This window comes from Aythya fuligula, chromosome 2 (assembly GCF_009819795.1).
Source record: "Aythya fuligula isolate bAytFul2 chromosome 2, bAytFul2.pri, whole genome shotgun sequence".
NCBI classification, from domain to species: domain Eukaryota; kingdom Metazoa; phylum Chordata; class Aves; order Anseriformes; family Anatidae; genus Aythya; species Aythya fuligula.
Genome location: NC_045560.1, coordinates 41,446,686 through 41,463,322, shown reverse-complemented (window position 1 = coordinate 41,463,322; position 16,637 = coordinate 41,446,686). Strand labels below are relative to the sequence as shown.

At 39.5% G+C, this 16,637-nt stretch overlaps 1 protein-coding gene across 5 annotated transcripts in view; it reads right to left on the bottom strand.

The window, feature by feature from the left end:
* Positions 1-16,637, bottom strand: part of LRRC3B (leucine rich repeat containing 3B) — a 165,523-nt gene that overhangs the window by 24,654 nt on the left and 124,232 nt on the right. Inside the window, exon 1 of one of the 5 annotated variants that reach the window (XM_032182715.1) lies at positions 15,433-15,559. The exons of 3 other annotated variants lie outside the window; for them this stretch is intronic. The gene's annotated coding sequence lies outside the window, so the exon portion shown is untranslated. Of the gene's footprint in view, positions 1-2,773; positions 2,793-15,432; positions 15,560-16,637 lie in introns of those variants that run through there. One more of the 5 variants, XM_032182713.1, reaches the window with a different exon arrangement.

The following is a 16,637-nucleotide window of genomic DNA, read 5'->3' as shown; positions in this document are numbered from 1 at the left end:
GGGATGCTGCTAAGTCATGTGGGGACATGCCACGCACAAAACTGCTCTTTTGCAGAAATTCCAGCAAATACAGTGGACATCTCACTAGGATTACTTTCTTTACATGGATTTCCATAGGCTGTGATATAGATATCTCTGGTGGTTTCACTACACTGTGCTCCTGAACATAAGCACAACTCTGGTTCTGCACACCCTCACTTTTCTAATGCATACTAGAAATGGACAGAGAATATCCTACCTCTACTGCACACACTGTGAAGCCCAATGGAAGCATAAGAAAAAAGATAAATGATGTTTTAAAATGGTTTAGTCACAGCAACCCTTTTTTATTTTTTGGTAAAAGAAACTTCTCTGTGGAATTACAGTCTACCCTGAGTGCTGTAAATATTTCTGGTTAGCTCTCTACAAAAACCCACCCAAGAATGGGTGCAACTATCCAGAGAGGGGAGGGAATGAGTCATCAGTCTGCAAGCTGAACAACAGACCAAATCGTAGATACAGACCAAGGTAAGCTTTATAATGAATGGAACACCAGTTTCTAAATGACACCTCTGGAGAAAGCAGTGTAGGACAGCAACTTGTAAACACACCTACCTAGCTTAGCTTTAAAAAACAGAGATGGAACCCAGTGGAGCACTTAAAGCAAAACTCCACGGAATCCAAGGGGGAAAAATCTCCCTGAAAAATGTTCAAAACAGCTGAAGAAATTCAATTCTAGCAATACACACCTCTGTAACTCACTTGGTCAAGCATTGTGTCCTATGTTCTTACAGGTGTCATAAATATCAAAGATTAGGAAAACATCATTTTTTAATAAAAAATTACTTCTAATTAATGTAGAACTCTCAGTTTTATTCCTACGAGGATTAGTACAATTTTCCTCACAGAAGGAAAAAAAGACTATAGTGCAAATGTTCTCTCATTTTATATTGAAGAAGTTTCTTTGGCTAAACAAAGACAGCAGCCTCCCATAAAATGAGAGTGCTTCCCACAAACCACACTGATAAAAAAGGCTCAAATTCTCTTTGCAGTCTTGCTGGTCTAAATGCAAATAATCTAGTTAATAACCTTAGATCTCCACCAAAACAACTGAAAGCAAAACATATCCCAAGAGATCTATAGTCTGATTACTGATGATAAGCTGAGATAGCACAGCCCCAGCTGCTCAATATTACACCAAGAAAGAGGTGGGAAGGTTCAGAGAAAACTGCACATATTGGTTTCATGGTTTCACTTCTATTCACAATTTACCCCTGCTATTTCACTCACCCACTCTCTCTTCACCAAAGCATGAAATGCCAGTTGCTTAGATTTAAGCTGTCCAATATTCAGCTACTGCCATCACAAATTACTAAGTAAATTAGCAAAATGCCACCATTCCACATAATAACTTCACGCTAGCCAAATGTATATTTTCGGATGCTTCACTGCCCTCTCCAACTCTTCTGCTCTCCCGCCTCTGAACCAGCCACAGCACCTGCACCAAGTCGCAGCTCCTGCTCCTTCCCCAAGGCAGCATGCTCTTCCCTGAGGACCACTGTGGGTGCAGCACACACCATGGGTACTTTTCCCCCAAAGCCCTACCTGCACCTATACCTTTCTGAGCATTGCATCCCATAAATTACCCCTTTAGTTACTGCATGCTACATAGACCAGGCTCACCACCCTCCTTTGAACCCTATTTGTAGCCAGTGGATGGCTGCCTAAATTAGCTTAGCCCTCAGTGAGGGAAAGAGAACAGGAAGAAGGAAAGCCTGGGAACAGGGTCTTTAGCTCTGTTTTTCAAGAAATTTCCTCACCCACTGACTGCTGGCTCAGATAGAAGATTCACAGGTTTAATTTTGGTGGCTTTCTCCCTGCTAATACTATTTTAGCCCGAACATGCTGCAGCACATTGTGCGCTGACTGTGCTAGCCTGGGTAGGGTGAAAAAGCTCAAAATACACTGGTAGGAAAGGTGAGGACTTCATTAAGAAATAAATAAATATATATATATATATATATATATATATAGAGAGAGAGAGAGAGAGAGAGAGAGAGAGAGAGTGCTCAAAACTGGGCAGTAGAGGATGATATGCTACGTAGGGACTTCCAATGTAAACCAGCAGATACCAAAAAGGACACAGTACTACATTTTTGTATTGATACCTCCAAACCAATGCTTCAACAAATTAATAAGAAGGTAATTTTGAAGGACATAAAGACTAGTTCCATTCCTCTCCTATCTGGACCTGATTTTTTTTTTTTTTTTACCTACTTCTTTTTAAGGTAGCTCAGCTTCCATCTCTGCTTCATGGCTTCTAATTCACTTGTTCCTAATTTTAAGTATTTGTGGCCTGGAAGAGTTAAAAACAAAGGGTAGGTGATGAACTGAAGGAACAAAAAGTGGCTGTGCAGGAGGCCCGCTGCAGGAGCTGGGCCACCTCACCGGAGGGCAGGGTGGAAAGCAGCCAGGGAATGTCTCCCTCCTGTTCATGAAAAGACAAGGGGCTGTGAAAGGTTGTTTTCCCACCAGATTGCGGCTGTGTCACACCTACCACGCAGCGATCTAGAGCACCCCTGCCACACACACAATTAAATTCTGTCCAGCCACTACTGACCACCCCCAGAGCACAGCACATGGCACACTTTGATTTAGCATTAGCAAAATACCAATAGCCCCTGGAGAGACTTGGGTTTAATTCCACACCAAAAAATGCGTTCACTATACTGAAAGCAAAGCCGCAGCAGTGAATGATAATTATTAATTGTCAGCCCTTTGATCATTTTCATACCTATGCAGACTGTCTTGGAAAGGACAGCTCCTCTTCCCCAACAGGATTACAGTAACAATATTTTTCTGAAAAGGAAGAACATTTCAGATTGCAAATGGTAGCTCTATATTTCCTTTCTAAACTATTCATATTCTGGAAGCAGAGGAAACAAAATTTCGATATGTAAAAATGCAGCTCAAATATTTTCAGCAGCCCAGCAAAATCCTCTTGCACACATTCTTGGGAGTTAAAAAACAGATCCGCTGCGAGGCACAGCATGTACCTCATGGGAACAGTGCAGATTTATGCTCCTGTTCTCTGGGAAGTCACTGCTATGTAAAAGGATATGATTGGCTTTACAGGTCAAGGTAAAATCTATTGCCCTGGAACAGACCGAAAATGGAAAACAAATCTAGTAGTCTAAACGCACAGAGCTACCGGAAGGGTCTCAGAGATAGGGTACGTCACTGCTGATTTATACAGTTTAAATGGCACAGTCAATTCCTTTCTTTGCATGCTCCTCCATCTGACAACTTCGTATTTTGGTTTATATTTTTCTTGCTTTTCAGCCTTTTTGGAAACTCACACACAAAGGGAAAAGATGTCACATTTCCCCTGGAACAAAATTGGCTTATGACACATGGTATAATACCAAAAATACATAATGTATTAATTTGACACACTCCTGTCATCAAGACTAATTTCTAATATCTTCTTTTCCAGATACAATTAAAGTAATTCTCCGCCTCAGCCATCTAATTTGTATCACTTGCAGAGAGAGTTTCTTCCCACTCGCCCCAAGGACCTTCACATATGAGATCCTAAAATCAATGGGGAGAAGTCTGCTGGAGTCTCTTGTTGCACTTAGTATGTTCTCACCCCAGCAAGTCACTTTGACCGAGAGCTGCTTTTCTCAGCCAACACATCATATTTTTCCCCCATCTTTTCTTGACAATTTTTTCCCTCTTTTTCTGTGCATTGGTGTTTCCCAAACCCTTATGTTTCAGTTACTATTACCATGGCTGTGCTTTCTGGATCTCTGTCCTGCCTCATTGTCACCACCAGGCTATCATTCCTGCTGCAAGTTATCTAAAATTTTAAGAAGGATGACAGCAGTGATCCTGTACGATACTCTCCAATTCTAGGAGTCCTGTCTGGCAACTGCTCAGGCAGATACATAAAATCTAAAGGTGGCATTTTCTGTAAAACTTGTGTGCTTCTGCTATATAAACTTTATGTCTTTCTACCTTCTCTAAATTTACAGCAGTTACTCTTTTGATGTAAAAAGGCAGGGACAGAGGGAGATGAGATATCTGTGTATACTGAAATGCTGTATAAAGTCTTCTGGGGGACAATTAAGTATATAGTCTGTATAAGAGATCCACCTGCTCAAGGATTCATGAGTAATACACCAGCTCAGACAAGTTGCCATTTCACCTTCACAACAGACCTCACTTGGTTAAATATTACGTGTATCTAGCAGAAAGCAGAATTACTGCCCAAGGCACCATTAAAATGCAAAAGACCTTTTTTTCTCCATTTTTTCTGCTTCCCACAATACTGAGCTACCCCTGCAGTGACCTAAGATGAGGTGACAGCTGACTCAGAGGGGACAGACACGGCACTCTCAGCGACACCACAGGCAGTGCTGTCACAATCTGACCTGGCAGCTCTGTCTTTCCCTTATCTGCCTCATCACACATCTTTTGCTCCCTTGCATCCCCTAATTAAACATACACAGAAATCAAATGACCTGTTGCTTTTTTGTTGTTGTTGTGTGTTTTTTTTTCTTTCCCCACAGAGTGTCCAAAAGTCAAATTCCCTGGTTTCAGAATTTGATGGTGTATAGAATAACAACAAGAGACGCCCCAAAAAACAGGAAACCCACCCTAAATAGTAGCTTGATGTTGCTGACATCAATCTTGCCTCTTTACATCAGTTCTAAATTAAAATATCAAAAGAAAAGGAAGCTTCCCAAAAATATAAATACTGGTCATTATTTTTTACAGCCTTCTATACACAGCCATTTGCACTTGTGAAAGACAATTCCAAAACATTATTCTGACTCTATGCATCATCAAATCAAAACAGTGAAGGTAATGTAACAGCATACTCCCTTTGCACTGCTTCCTTTGACCATTCAGAGATGTCTGTGAAAAACACAAGCCAATATTTTAGGTTGGATATTAGGAGAAATTTCTTTACTGAAAGGGTTGTGTGGAATTGGAACAGGCTGTCCCCAGGAAGTGGTTGAATCACCATCCCTGAAGCTGTTCAAGAAATGTGTAGATTTAGAACTTAGTAGCATGGTTTAGTGGTGGACTTTAGTACTCTGTTAACTAGGAACAGATGATTTTAGAGGTCTTCTCCAACTGGAATGATTTTATGTTACTCATAATTTTAAAGATTCCCTTTCCATGTCCTCTGTCATTGCTTTTTGCTCAACTGCTGTCTTGGTCTCATCATCAAAAATCAAACACCTTTCACTGTCATGAATCTGCATACCCTGAATATAAAGAAAAATCTTTTTGGATCCAGTCCTTTAGACAGAGAAGTTACCCTGGGTGAAAGCGACCTGGCTGTGTCATGTAAGAGGTTAGGAGGCAGGGTACCACATAGCAATCTTATGAGATTCAAGGAAAAGGTGAAATGTGAAAGCAAGTGCTAGTAGCTGCTGAGGACACCTGTGGATTAACTCTATGGCATTGTGTACATGGGCTGATATTGATCGTGCTTTTCTTTCCTCTGTGCCTGGGCAAGCAATCCAGCTAAATGCACACAGTACTGGCATGGAGACTTGGTGTTGAATGCGCTCCTTATACTATACATAATTAGCTAATTCTACCAAAAATACTCCCAGCACAAAACGAACGAATGGAGCCAAAGGCTACCACCAGGCTGGAGAAAATGGCCCTGATTTGGGCAAGCAGCTCTAAAAGAAATAGGAAAGGCTGGAAGATGTCTTCATAAAGTCAAACAGACTCTTAGTCACATCTTTGTTAGTAACTACTGTTCTTCTGCTAACTTTGCACAACAAGGTATGTTTGATGCATGATTTTTCAAAAAGATTTAAAAAAAGAAACAAAAATCATTTTGTAGGCTTATGCTAGTAAAGCTATAAAGGCTAAAAGCCTCAGATTATAGATTATACTTTGGTCTATTTCATTACACACCTTGTGTGGCAATTTATTATGGGAAAAAAAATTACCTAAGTAAATTTATTATGGTTTTTTTTTTTTTTTTTTTTTTTAACTTATTTAATGAAAAACTTCTCAAATTATGTAATTTATTATGGCATGACCGTTGTTAATGAAGCTTACAAAAGGTATTGTTGGATAACTTCACGTAAAGGTGATGAAGCAGAGCAGAATGAGGGATTATGTTTTCAGAATTCTGATGCAAAAAAGCCTGAAATAAATGCAAGTTGTGAGCATTTGGAACAGAGGGTGTTTTCATTGTAATTATTTCAGACTGCATGCTGATTGCAAAAGATTAACATAAATAGGAGTTGTTATTGCAGAGGTTTCTATTCTTGCTAGGAAATCCCTTGAATATAGGAAACAGAATTAAAAACATGAAGGCTCTGTACCACAGCATCATAACTTCTGTTCTATTATTTTTTCTACTTAGATATACCAAAATAAAACATAAATAAAACATCTTTAGATTTCCTTGAAGGGAAAACACCACTCTTTTCCAGTAACATGACAGAACAACAAGATATAACCTCACAGCCCAGGAACGAGTGTTTTGGCAGATATTTGCTCTTCCCTCCCAAAAGTGCCCTTACATTACATGGCATGAGGCTACCCTCCAGAGCCTACAGTTCTAGCTGCAGGCCATGTAGTCAGTACAATAAAAACCATAGCAATTAGCAGCTTTTAACTTCCTCTCCCCTCCATTCACAACAGCTAATTGGACACATAAACAATTCACATCTAATTTCTATTATTTTCTACTCCCTTCCCACATTAAGCAGTGGCAAAAATGAATGTACTACAATCCATTTAGTCTGGAAAAACAAAAGTCTTCTTTCTGATTTTTTTTTTTTTTTAATAAAAAACAGAAGTAGATAAAAATATCTGATGATGGTACTGGAATTATGTATAATGCGTCTCATTACATCTTTACTTCAGTTTTTATAATTTGCCTTGTTGTATCACTAGGATCACAACCAAGAAGAAAAGTAAATGGCTCAAGGCTGGGTTCTTTGAAGGTATGATGAGGCCTATTACTGTAACACTTTTTCTTGTTTGGTTGGTTGGTTTTAAGGAGGATTAGATATCTATTCAAGCTCTTTGGTTATCTCTCTGCCAGCTGTATGAAGTACAGTACCTACACTCGCAGAATGTAAGAGTCAAAGATGCTACCTGTTCAATTGAGTGTGGCTACAGTGATCAGTATATTATCTTTCTATAGGCTGAATGTTATTTCTTATTGTTCTGTGCTAAACATGATACAAATAGGTTATAAGGAGCTTTCCATACATAAACACTTCTCCACATATGCTGCCGTCTTGCATGGCACGATGGTCAGCCACCGCTGGCCAGGACTTGACCTTCACCCATCTGCCTGGAGACCAAGGGCCTGTGAGCTTCATCTCTTTACTTTCTTCAGCCCCATGACTGCTCAGTACCAGAAGGTGCCAGGAACGGGTCAGCCCTAAGCCCAGTTTTCCTGTCCCAGGGAGGACCTCTGCTACCTCAGACCTGCTGTGCTGCCATCACCCACCAGAAGATGGGGTTGGGACTCCAGGCACTGCCACCGCCTGCCCCAGCCAGGAGACAGGCCTGGCCCCTTCCCAAAAGACATCACGCCAAGAAGGAGGGAGGTCACACTGTGGCCAGCAGCGTGAACACTGCCAGGAACCAGAAGTCCATGGAGCATGTCTGTCTCACAGCACAGACACTGCTGTTGTGCCTAGCAAAGGCAGTTTTAGTAGCAAGCTCCACTGACAGCATAGCACATCTCATACTCCAAATTTGTCCCTCTGTTTCAATGTTATGAAACAGTTCCATCGACTGCGGATCGGGTACAGCTTTAAAATAAAATGTACTAGCACAAAAACAGCAGCCCTGTCTAACATTTACAGAGAGACTTTCAGCACAGTGGATCTCATGAGATTTATTTTATTTTTTTTTTTTTAAGTCTTTCCAAGCCAACTGTACAGTGCCACAGGTTTTCATATGTGTAGCTAAGGGCAGAGTTTGGGTCCCTGCACATATGATTTCTTCTAGTCACTACTAACTGCAAGGGGTGAGCTGCTGACAGAGCACAGAAGCAATTCTACATAAAAACATTACAGAAAAGGGGAAGATCTGTTGCAGTGGCAGAGGGATTCACCACAAGCAGGACACAACCACTGGGGTTTCAAAAAAGAAGGAACAAGCGATAAATAAGAGAGAATTGCTCCTTCTGGAACACAGAACAGTAGGGTTGCAGCAGAAATTTTACCATACATGCAGAGGGGAGGGAGGATTTATGGGCACAATTACAAATTCTGCAAATCCTTTCCAAAGGACTGTCCTTGAACAAGTGAAGCAAGATCCCAATCTCCCCAAACTAACTACATCACAGGCTCGGCAGGAATAAAATGCATTGTACAACTGTCACTTTTATCATTTCAAACAGAATCTTGCTTTAGTAGCCTGTCAGATGACAAGGGTAGATATGAATTCAATAGATAATACTGAAAACCAGAAATAGTTATTTAAAATATTTTTATATTGCAAGTTAGAAACAATACTTCACTTCCCATTTGGATGTATGGCGTGTCCAAATCAGCGTGATTATTATCCATTCCTAAGGTGCTTTCATTATGATTTTGCATACAACTGTCACAAACTGAGACAGCATGCACATTAAATCTGCGCTTACATCTGCTATGGTTTACACCCACTTTAATCAAAGCGACTTCAGTGAGCTCAGATTTATGCAGGTTTACCTCAGATCTCTAAATGCAAGTGATTCTCAAGCAAGAAAAGCAATACTGACATTTCCAAAACAAATAACAATCTAATGACTAATAGGAACACCTCTGAACAACCCCGGTCTTGGATTTGAACCAATTGACTTTCCTGTGCCTCCTCTTCCCCATAAAAAGCCCTTCTGAAGGTGACCCCTTTTAGACAGGGGAAATCATAGCTTTCAAAAAGCAGCAGCAATGAAAAGTGAAGAAAGATAAAAAGAAAATAGTAAAAAGGTTAGGGACTGTAAACACTCTCATAAGTATCCAAATATTTGCAAGGAAAATTACACAAAGTTTACTCTTGATTAACTCACTACAGTGCTATACTACAATAAAACATTTCTTCATCCTTGGTTGGGAAACACAGAGGTGCTGCTTTTGTTTAAGCCTTCTGAAGACTCTTCAAAACTACCACCTGAGAATACCTTACCTTCTGGTTCGGAATGGCCTTCTTCCCTTGAGAAAGCAAAGACAAATACCTCCCATTTCAGACCTCCTAAGCTGACTTGCATCTTCCAGAACTATTTTTCTTGGTTGTGCCAACACCTCTGATGGACTTTGTTCTTTACACATGACTTTGATCCAGAGAAAAATTGGAACAAAGATTTACAAAGTCGGGACAGTCGGGACAGGGGGAAGAAACAGCTGGCAAGTGAGAGATTTTAGAACCTCATTGCACAACTATCACAGGGGGCTCCCTCACTACCAAGATCAGTGAAAGCTCACCCACGTACCCTCCCCAAAACCACACCACTAAGGGAAAAGAATTGAGCACTTTTCTTGGTAAGGTTTTAGAAGAGATCTCCTGGAGCCCTGAATGAGAACCTTGTGCAAGCCATGACAACTAAAACATCTTCAACTCACACTGCCTCATGTTTAACTCATGTTAAAAACTCAAATGGAAGCATTCTGGAGCACGGGAAGCATAGCTTGGCAGCAGCAGGTACTGAAAATATGTCATGATTCCCTTTATACTTTGGACCAGTCACATAGCCAATAAAAAACCTCTTCATTTATAGAAAAGTTCAGCCTTTAACTTGATTTTTAAGATGCTAATTTCTCAGGGAAGCCCGTGGCTCTGAGCCTTTCACAGAGACAGAGTTCCCATCCAAGAAGCTTTCCTGGGATTAGGGGCTCCACAGCTTGCCCCTTGTACCAGTGTCTATGCATCTGCCCTGACTAATCCCCATACCCTGTGCACACCCAAATTGCCAGCTTTCCCTGGGACTGGGAGTACACCTCCAACAGGCCTGCCAAGAAAATAACTCTAGGCTTAACATGGAAATGCTTTACCATTAGCAGGAAGTTTTACCTTTTACCTCCTGGCAGAGATTTACAAATCTTACATACAACATTTCAGCATGCCCTGATATTTCTGCCATCCTTTTCTTTAGCCATGCCTTCTTACACAGGTATTTGATCTGGTACATCTCTCTCAGCTCTTCATAGACAACACTGCCCTCTCATGCTGCCCCTATAGCTGACAAATGCAAGCCCAATCCAAGGAATACTCACCCCATTGCATCTGGTCAATTATTGCTAACAGAGGCTGGCTTTTATGTTTGGTTGGTTTGGGCTTTTTTTTTCTGGTGATGGTGCTTTGTTGTTGTTGCTTTTGTTTGTTTATTTGTTTTGTTCTTCTGGATGGGCAAAGAAATTGATTTTTGCCTTCAAAGGAACCAGAACTTCAATACAGGTCAAATACCTAATTTAAAAAGCAAAGGCTTTCACCAGCAAGAGGAACTACAGCACAGTGTAAGGACCCAAGGTGAACTTGGTAATGTCAAGCAGAGTCCCTGGAGTAAAGAGCTGTTCCCCAAAGCGGTGTTCAGGCATGCTCATAGGTGCATCCCACCCTTATGACAGCAGGGCTCACCACCTATTTATCCTTACCAGGCTGAAATCAAACATCCAGCATCACTGCTGCTGCAGGGCAGTCTGTTAGCTGACTTTCAGCCCCATGTTTTCTTTGCTTGCTATCACGGTTGTAGTAATAGTAAGTAATAGAATTGTAATTTTCTTCTTATATTTGAGGAATACAGTGTTCCTCTCTAATCTGAAAAGGCAAAGGCTATGTCAGAGAAAACAGGTTTCAGTTGGTTTACACAAGGAACTTTTTTTCCCCCATTCTGGTGTGAAGATGACGAACAGATAATGAAGTTTACACATTATTATACAGATTTAGTTTTGGAAGTGAAGACACAGAGAACTTATTTCTAATTTCCTTTTTTTTCCAGGTTCATTCTTTATTTAGTAAGAACTATAAAAATCTCTTAAGAAAGTAATATATTCAAGACTAATAAAATCCAAGTACAAAATATTTTCAAAGGCAGCTTAGGTACAATTATTAAGTTGTCAAATAAAAGCATCTAGTCTAAGTTAATATTGGAGGATGCACAAAGTTTACTGCTGATTTCTCAGGCCAAAATGGAACAGTTTCCAGGAGCAAGTCTTCTATCATCTTCATTCTTTCATCTTCTATGCCTCTAGGAAACACCACAAACAGCGAGGTGTATGGGTAAAAACAGAGAAGAAAAGAGTAGACAGCAAAATCCCACCCCCCACTAATCTCTGATTTTCACTATGGCAAACCTTCCACCTCATCAGTCAGCCTCCATTTACTCACACCAATTGACCCCAACCTGCTCAGTATCTGTAATTAGGATGCCTTTTTTTTTTCTTCTCTTTTTTTTTCTTTTTTTTCCTAGACAGGAATATTGAAGTGCACTTCCCTAATACCTGATCCTTAGAAGTTAAATCTTCCTCTGTTGGCCATGATATTTAAGTGACTAAAAAGTTATCTTGTCAGTGCCCTTTACCTGCAACTGTGTGCTCCAAAATGAAGAAACAAGAGGGTCAGAAGGGCTGAGACTGCATGGTTGTAGAGCTCCATTAGCTCCTGCACACACACATCACATCTGCATTTACAAATACGCTACTTCTACTACAAAACAGACATTTATTAAATTCAGCAGCATTTTTAACCACGTATTTTATATATTTTTAGAAGGGTATTAATCTTATATATTTAAGTGAGGGAACAGCAGAAGCACCATAAGTTGAGATGGGTACATGGTACAGTAGCCAAGTGAATGGAAGAACACAGGGTCACAGAATCGGCCCCTTGTTCCCAATTGCTTTGCACTAATGAAGTTAATGACTGATGCTGCATGGAGCGGGTGGAAAACACTATTCTGCAAAACCGAGAGTATTTTAGTCTCTGTTTGCGAAAGCCCAAGTGACTACATGGGATTCAAAAGCTGCAATCCACAGCTTTTAGAACCAGAATTTAAAACTAGCAATTTTAGCACGCATGATTAAAATTGCTCTATTAAAACACCAAACAACCAGGCCACAATAACTGCAGTCAGCAAGACTTTGAGGAAACCTATTGAAGGCCATAGCTTACCCACTCTGCGTCTCTACAGAAGGACAGAAAATAAAGGAGCTGTGCAACCTGCAGCATCATCATTTAGCTCATTTTTTCTAATGATTCCCCCTCTGACACAAACACCCATAAACTTCTGAAAGCAATTTACTTATCATCAAAGCATTGTTTCACAAGTTGTGCATGTTGCAGTGAAAATATTAAGACGAAAGCATGTGAAGATGAGGGTGCACGGGGAGAATTTCTCTCCAGGAAGGCTACATTCTGCTCTGGAGAAGGCACAGAGTCTGTCAAAGTGTGCTTGTGTGCCACAGTGACACAGCTGAAAATCAAAAATTGAATGATATTTTTACACAATCTCATACTGAAATTTATGCCAAAAAGCTTTTATTGGATCTAATCTGCAGTCTTATTTCACATCAAGAAAGTCACCAAGCACAACTTCTTGTCTGTAAATAAAATAAATCCACATTTGTGAACTGAAAACAGCAGCAAAGGTGTAACAGCAAATAGCAAATTACTAGTCTACGAGAAAGAGCCATTCTCAGGCAACAAAGACAGCAGGCAAGAGGGTTTGTCAGCTTGTGCTGCACAAACCAGATCAAAAGAGCAGCACACAGCTGATACGTCCATAGCTCTTCATGCAGCATGACAATGAGAAGGGCTGAGATAATCCTAGACGATGCAACAGCATGGATTCAATTTTTAACAGATTCATGCAAGCATTTTTTTTTTGTTCACCACCAAGGGAAGTTGCAATGCTACTGACACCGCACAGTTGACTGTTGTTGTTCAATGTGTTAAAAAAACCCTGCTATAATTAAGGGAATTGCTTGGCCTCTGTCCATTTTGTTCCACACTGCTGCCTCACACTTGTTTAAAGAACTGAGAAAATTTGTTGAAAATGTGGCAGATAGTGGGAAAAAAAAATGTTACGCTTGACTGGTTCAAATTAGGCAGTATTTGTACAGATGGAGCACCTGCCGTGACTGGCAAGAAGAACAGTCATGTCGCTTTGCAAGAAAAGTTTTTGGATCGAAAGTTATTGAAATACCATTTGTATCCATCAAGAATTTTTTTCTGAGCCAAAGACAGAGGTTTCTTACATGTCTAAATCCTGTCATCTCTTACTCTAGCAAAATAAGTATTTATGCATGAAAGCTGCCAATAAGCATACCATGTAATTGATGAAAATGACGAGCAGAATACATACACAATGTCTTCTGTCAAAGGGCAAAAACTGTGAAAGATTCTGAAAACAGCGAATGACCAATACAATCTCTAGAAATAATTAACCTCTCAATGACAAGTCTCCTTAAGAACAAAAATGGGATTAGAAATCTGGTCTGCACAAACATGACGTCTCAGTTTAGCAGCCTCAATATGCACTTACAGGTAAAGGATTGTCCACTGGTTGTATGCTTTCATCCACAGGCTGTTTTTAAATCAAACATGAGATGTTTTTACTCAATTTGAAATGCCGTGCTTAAGAAATTTGCAGCCTTTGAGAGGTGACAACTGAAGTTCTGGGATTTCCTGTGATACAATGTTTCCGGAGTTGTTTCATTCTTAGTTAGAAGATTGTAGAAAAGAACAATTGCCCATTCATACCCCTTTTTGTAATGTCATTTGAAACAGTCTGGAATTTCTCAGCATCAATGAGGAGGAGATATTCTTGCAGCAACAGAGTGAAGAGCTATACTTTTATCTGCAGAACAGGACTAGACACACCCGGAGAACAGCAAAATCCGAAAAATAATATTAAAAGTTTTCCTCTGACACATGCCTTCCCTTTTAGTGCTTCCACAGATTAGGAATGACACATATTCATGAACAGTAATATCCTAGTATAAAGTTGTTAAAAATAGACTGTTCAGAAATCACCAATTTTTATCTTAATGACTTCATGTCAACAAAGCTGGAAACAAGGGCAAAAAAGGATGTTTAGAACCGCAGCCTATTTGAAGGTTGCAATGGGAGCTGTACTCTGTTCACTTCAGGAAAAAAAGAACTAAGGGTCATTCTCTTTTTGACACTAATAATGATAAATTATGTTTAACCATACAGAGAATCAAGATAAATTTTAAAGACCAATTACAGCACATCTAGGGAAAAATAAAACAAAGCCAACAAACTACCAAACCCTAGCCACACTTGCTAAAAGACCAAGCCTTGTAAATTAGTGATTCCTGGTCCTGTGATCAGCCTCCTGCCTTTGACTATTCTCCCTCTTTTTGAGCTCCTAAATTTGCAAATATCTATTCAATTTTTTTTCTTCTTGGCAAATACCATTTTTTCCTGAGCAGAGAAAAATATAGGAGCACATACCCCTTTCAAAATAAAAACTTCAGACTAAAAATGTATTACACAATCTGTTTTTAGATGTGTATGATTTTTTTTAAGCTAACAGTATATTAAAAAAACGCATGTATATCGTTATGTGAAGAATTAAAAAAATAATTCAAATGGAATTCTTAATGGAATCAGTTTCCGTTATTCAACATGAAATAAAAATAGGCAAAAAGTCAAGAATGTAAACACTGCTTACATTTTTTTGGGTTGTTTTTTATGTTCATAAGCCAAAGTTTCATCAATGAAATACACAACCACCATTACTTCATTAACCATATACAATCTAGCAAGCAACTTCATAGAAGATTTTTGTTGCAGCTCCGCTTCTAATAAGATGAAGTACTTGCCTAAATCAAATCTCAATATACATTATACATTTTATTCTTTAGGAAAGAAGAATGCTTGCACAAACTGAAAATTGTACACCCAGTGCTTTTGTTTATTTTTAATGATGATGTTTTTGCAATAGCAAACAGCATTGATTCATTTCAATGCCCAAAGGCTTCACCCTTTGCAAAAGCTGCATATTATTCACATGCACATAGATTTGTATATTTTTTAGGTATTACAAAAATATGTAATACAAAGTACATATAGAAGCAAATTCTATTCAGGCAATACACATTTGTAATCCAGATGAGCGAAAAAACAACAACAACAACAAACCTCCATGCTTTTCATGTGTCCTATTAACTCCCAGTAAACCTATAAAGCAGTCCTTCAAGCCCTCTAATGAAATGCTGAATAGCCACAATATTTACATACAAAACATCTTTAGCTAGTATAGTTGCAAAAGTATGCAACCCAATTTTGGTAAACTGGAAAAAAAAAATAGAAAAAAAGCAAAAAGTCTGTCTTTAAAATCAATGCTATTATCTGCTGGAGGAAGGAGAGAGAAGTAACTTTCACTGCAACTTTGACAGAAGAGAAAATGATAACACCATTAAAACTAACAGCATCCACAAAGTATACCTCTTAGGACAGTCTGTCACCAAGACACACATCAGTAAAAACACTCTCACAATTCACTGTGGTTGTACATCCAAAGGAAGAAGCAGAAACATGGAGCAGCCCCCAGGAGAAGAACATGCTGTGTCAGGCTTCCACAATTTGAGTAGAAGACAGGCTGCTATGTAAGCACTGCGATGCACAGATTTATACAGACAATATTTTCCAAACAAAAGATCTATAGAAAACGTAAGCCCATCCCCTGCCCCTTTGATCTCTGCCCATCTACCTTCTACTTTCCTTACACACAGTTTCCCTCTCTCAACTTTCTGTTTATTGTTTGTCTCTCCTTTTACTGTATAACCAGACTTTTCATTTATTGTTCCTTAAATAATTAAATAGTCTCCATTTGCTTTGCTGCTTCCAGGCTGGAGCAGCAACCCATTTATGTGCTATCAGTCACTTCTATCACCTTTCACTTTCTCTTGTTATTGTACCTTTATAGTACTATTTAGCAGGCAGAGATCAACTTTCTTCTTCTTTTCAAAGGGTAAGTTAGCAGCTCTATGAAACTGTTATTAATGTTGGATGAAATGTATTTTAAACACACACTAGGTAGTTGAACTGATCCTGAAAAGCAAGAGGTAAACCATGATCAAGTGCATCAAGAACTGTAGTGCTAATTTTCATCTCTGTTCAAGTAAATTCCAATTACCCAGTTGAATGTGTCTCTGAAAAGGCCTTTTACCAGCACCATTTACTCAAGAGGCATTTTTATCTCCTCTCTATCTGTGGAGCTGAGACACAAAAAGCTAAGTCTGTTCGCTCGGCAAGGCTGAAGCCATCTGAATCTGCCCACCTACAGCATCTTTTCCAAAGCCCTGCTATGCCGGGCAAGCCCCTGGCATAGCAGGGAGCTGAGCCAAAGGGCTGTGCTGCAACCCCACCAACCACTTCATCCTTCGGAAATGCTAAAGTTAAACATTCTCATTTTCATCCTTATAAAAGTTCACAGTGTCCAGAGAGAAATAATAATAATAATAAAGCTAGCTTTGCATGTTCCTTGCTGATAGAAAGCAGGACTCGGGAGCTGTGCCAATCCTTATGGTAAAAGGCTTTCCCCATGTCCAGAGTTAGAGTTAACATGGAAAGAAGCTAATGTTAAAAACAAACCTGCTTGCTGAAGGAACCCAATAGAACATTCAAATACCCAGGACAGAGGGAAAAAA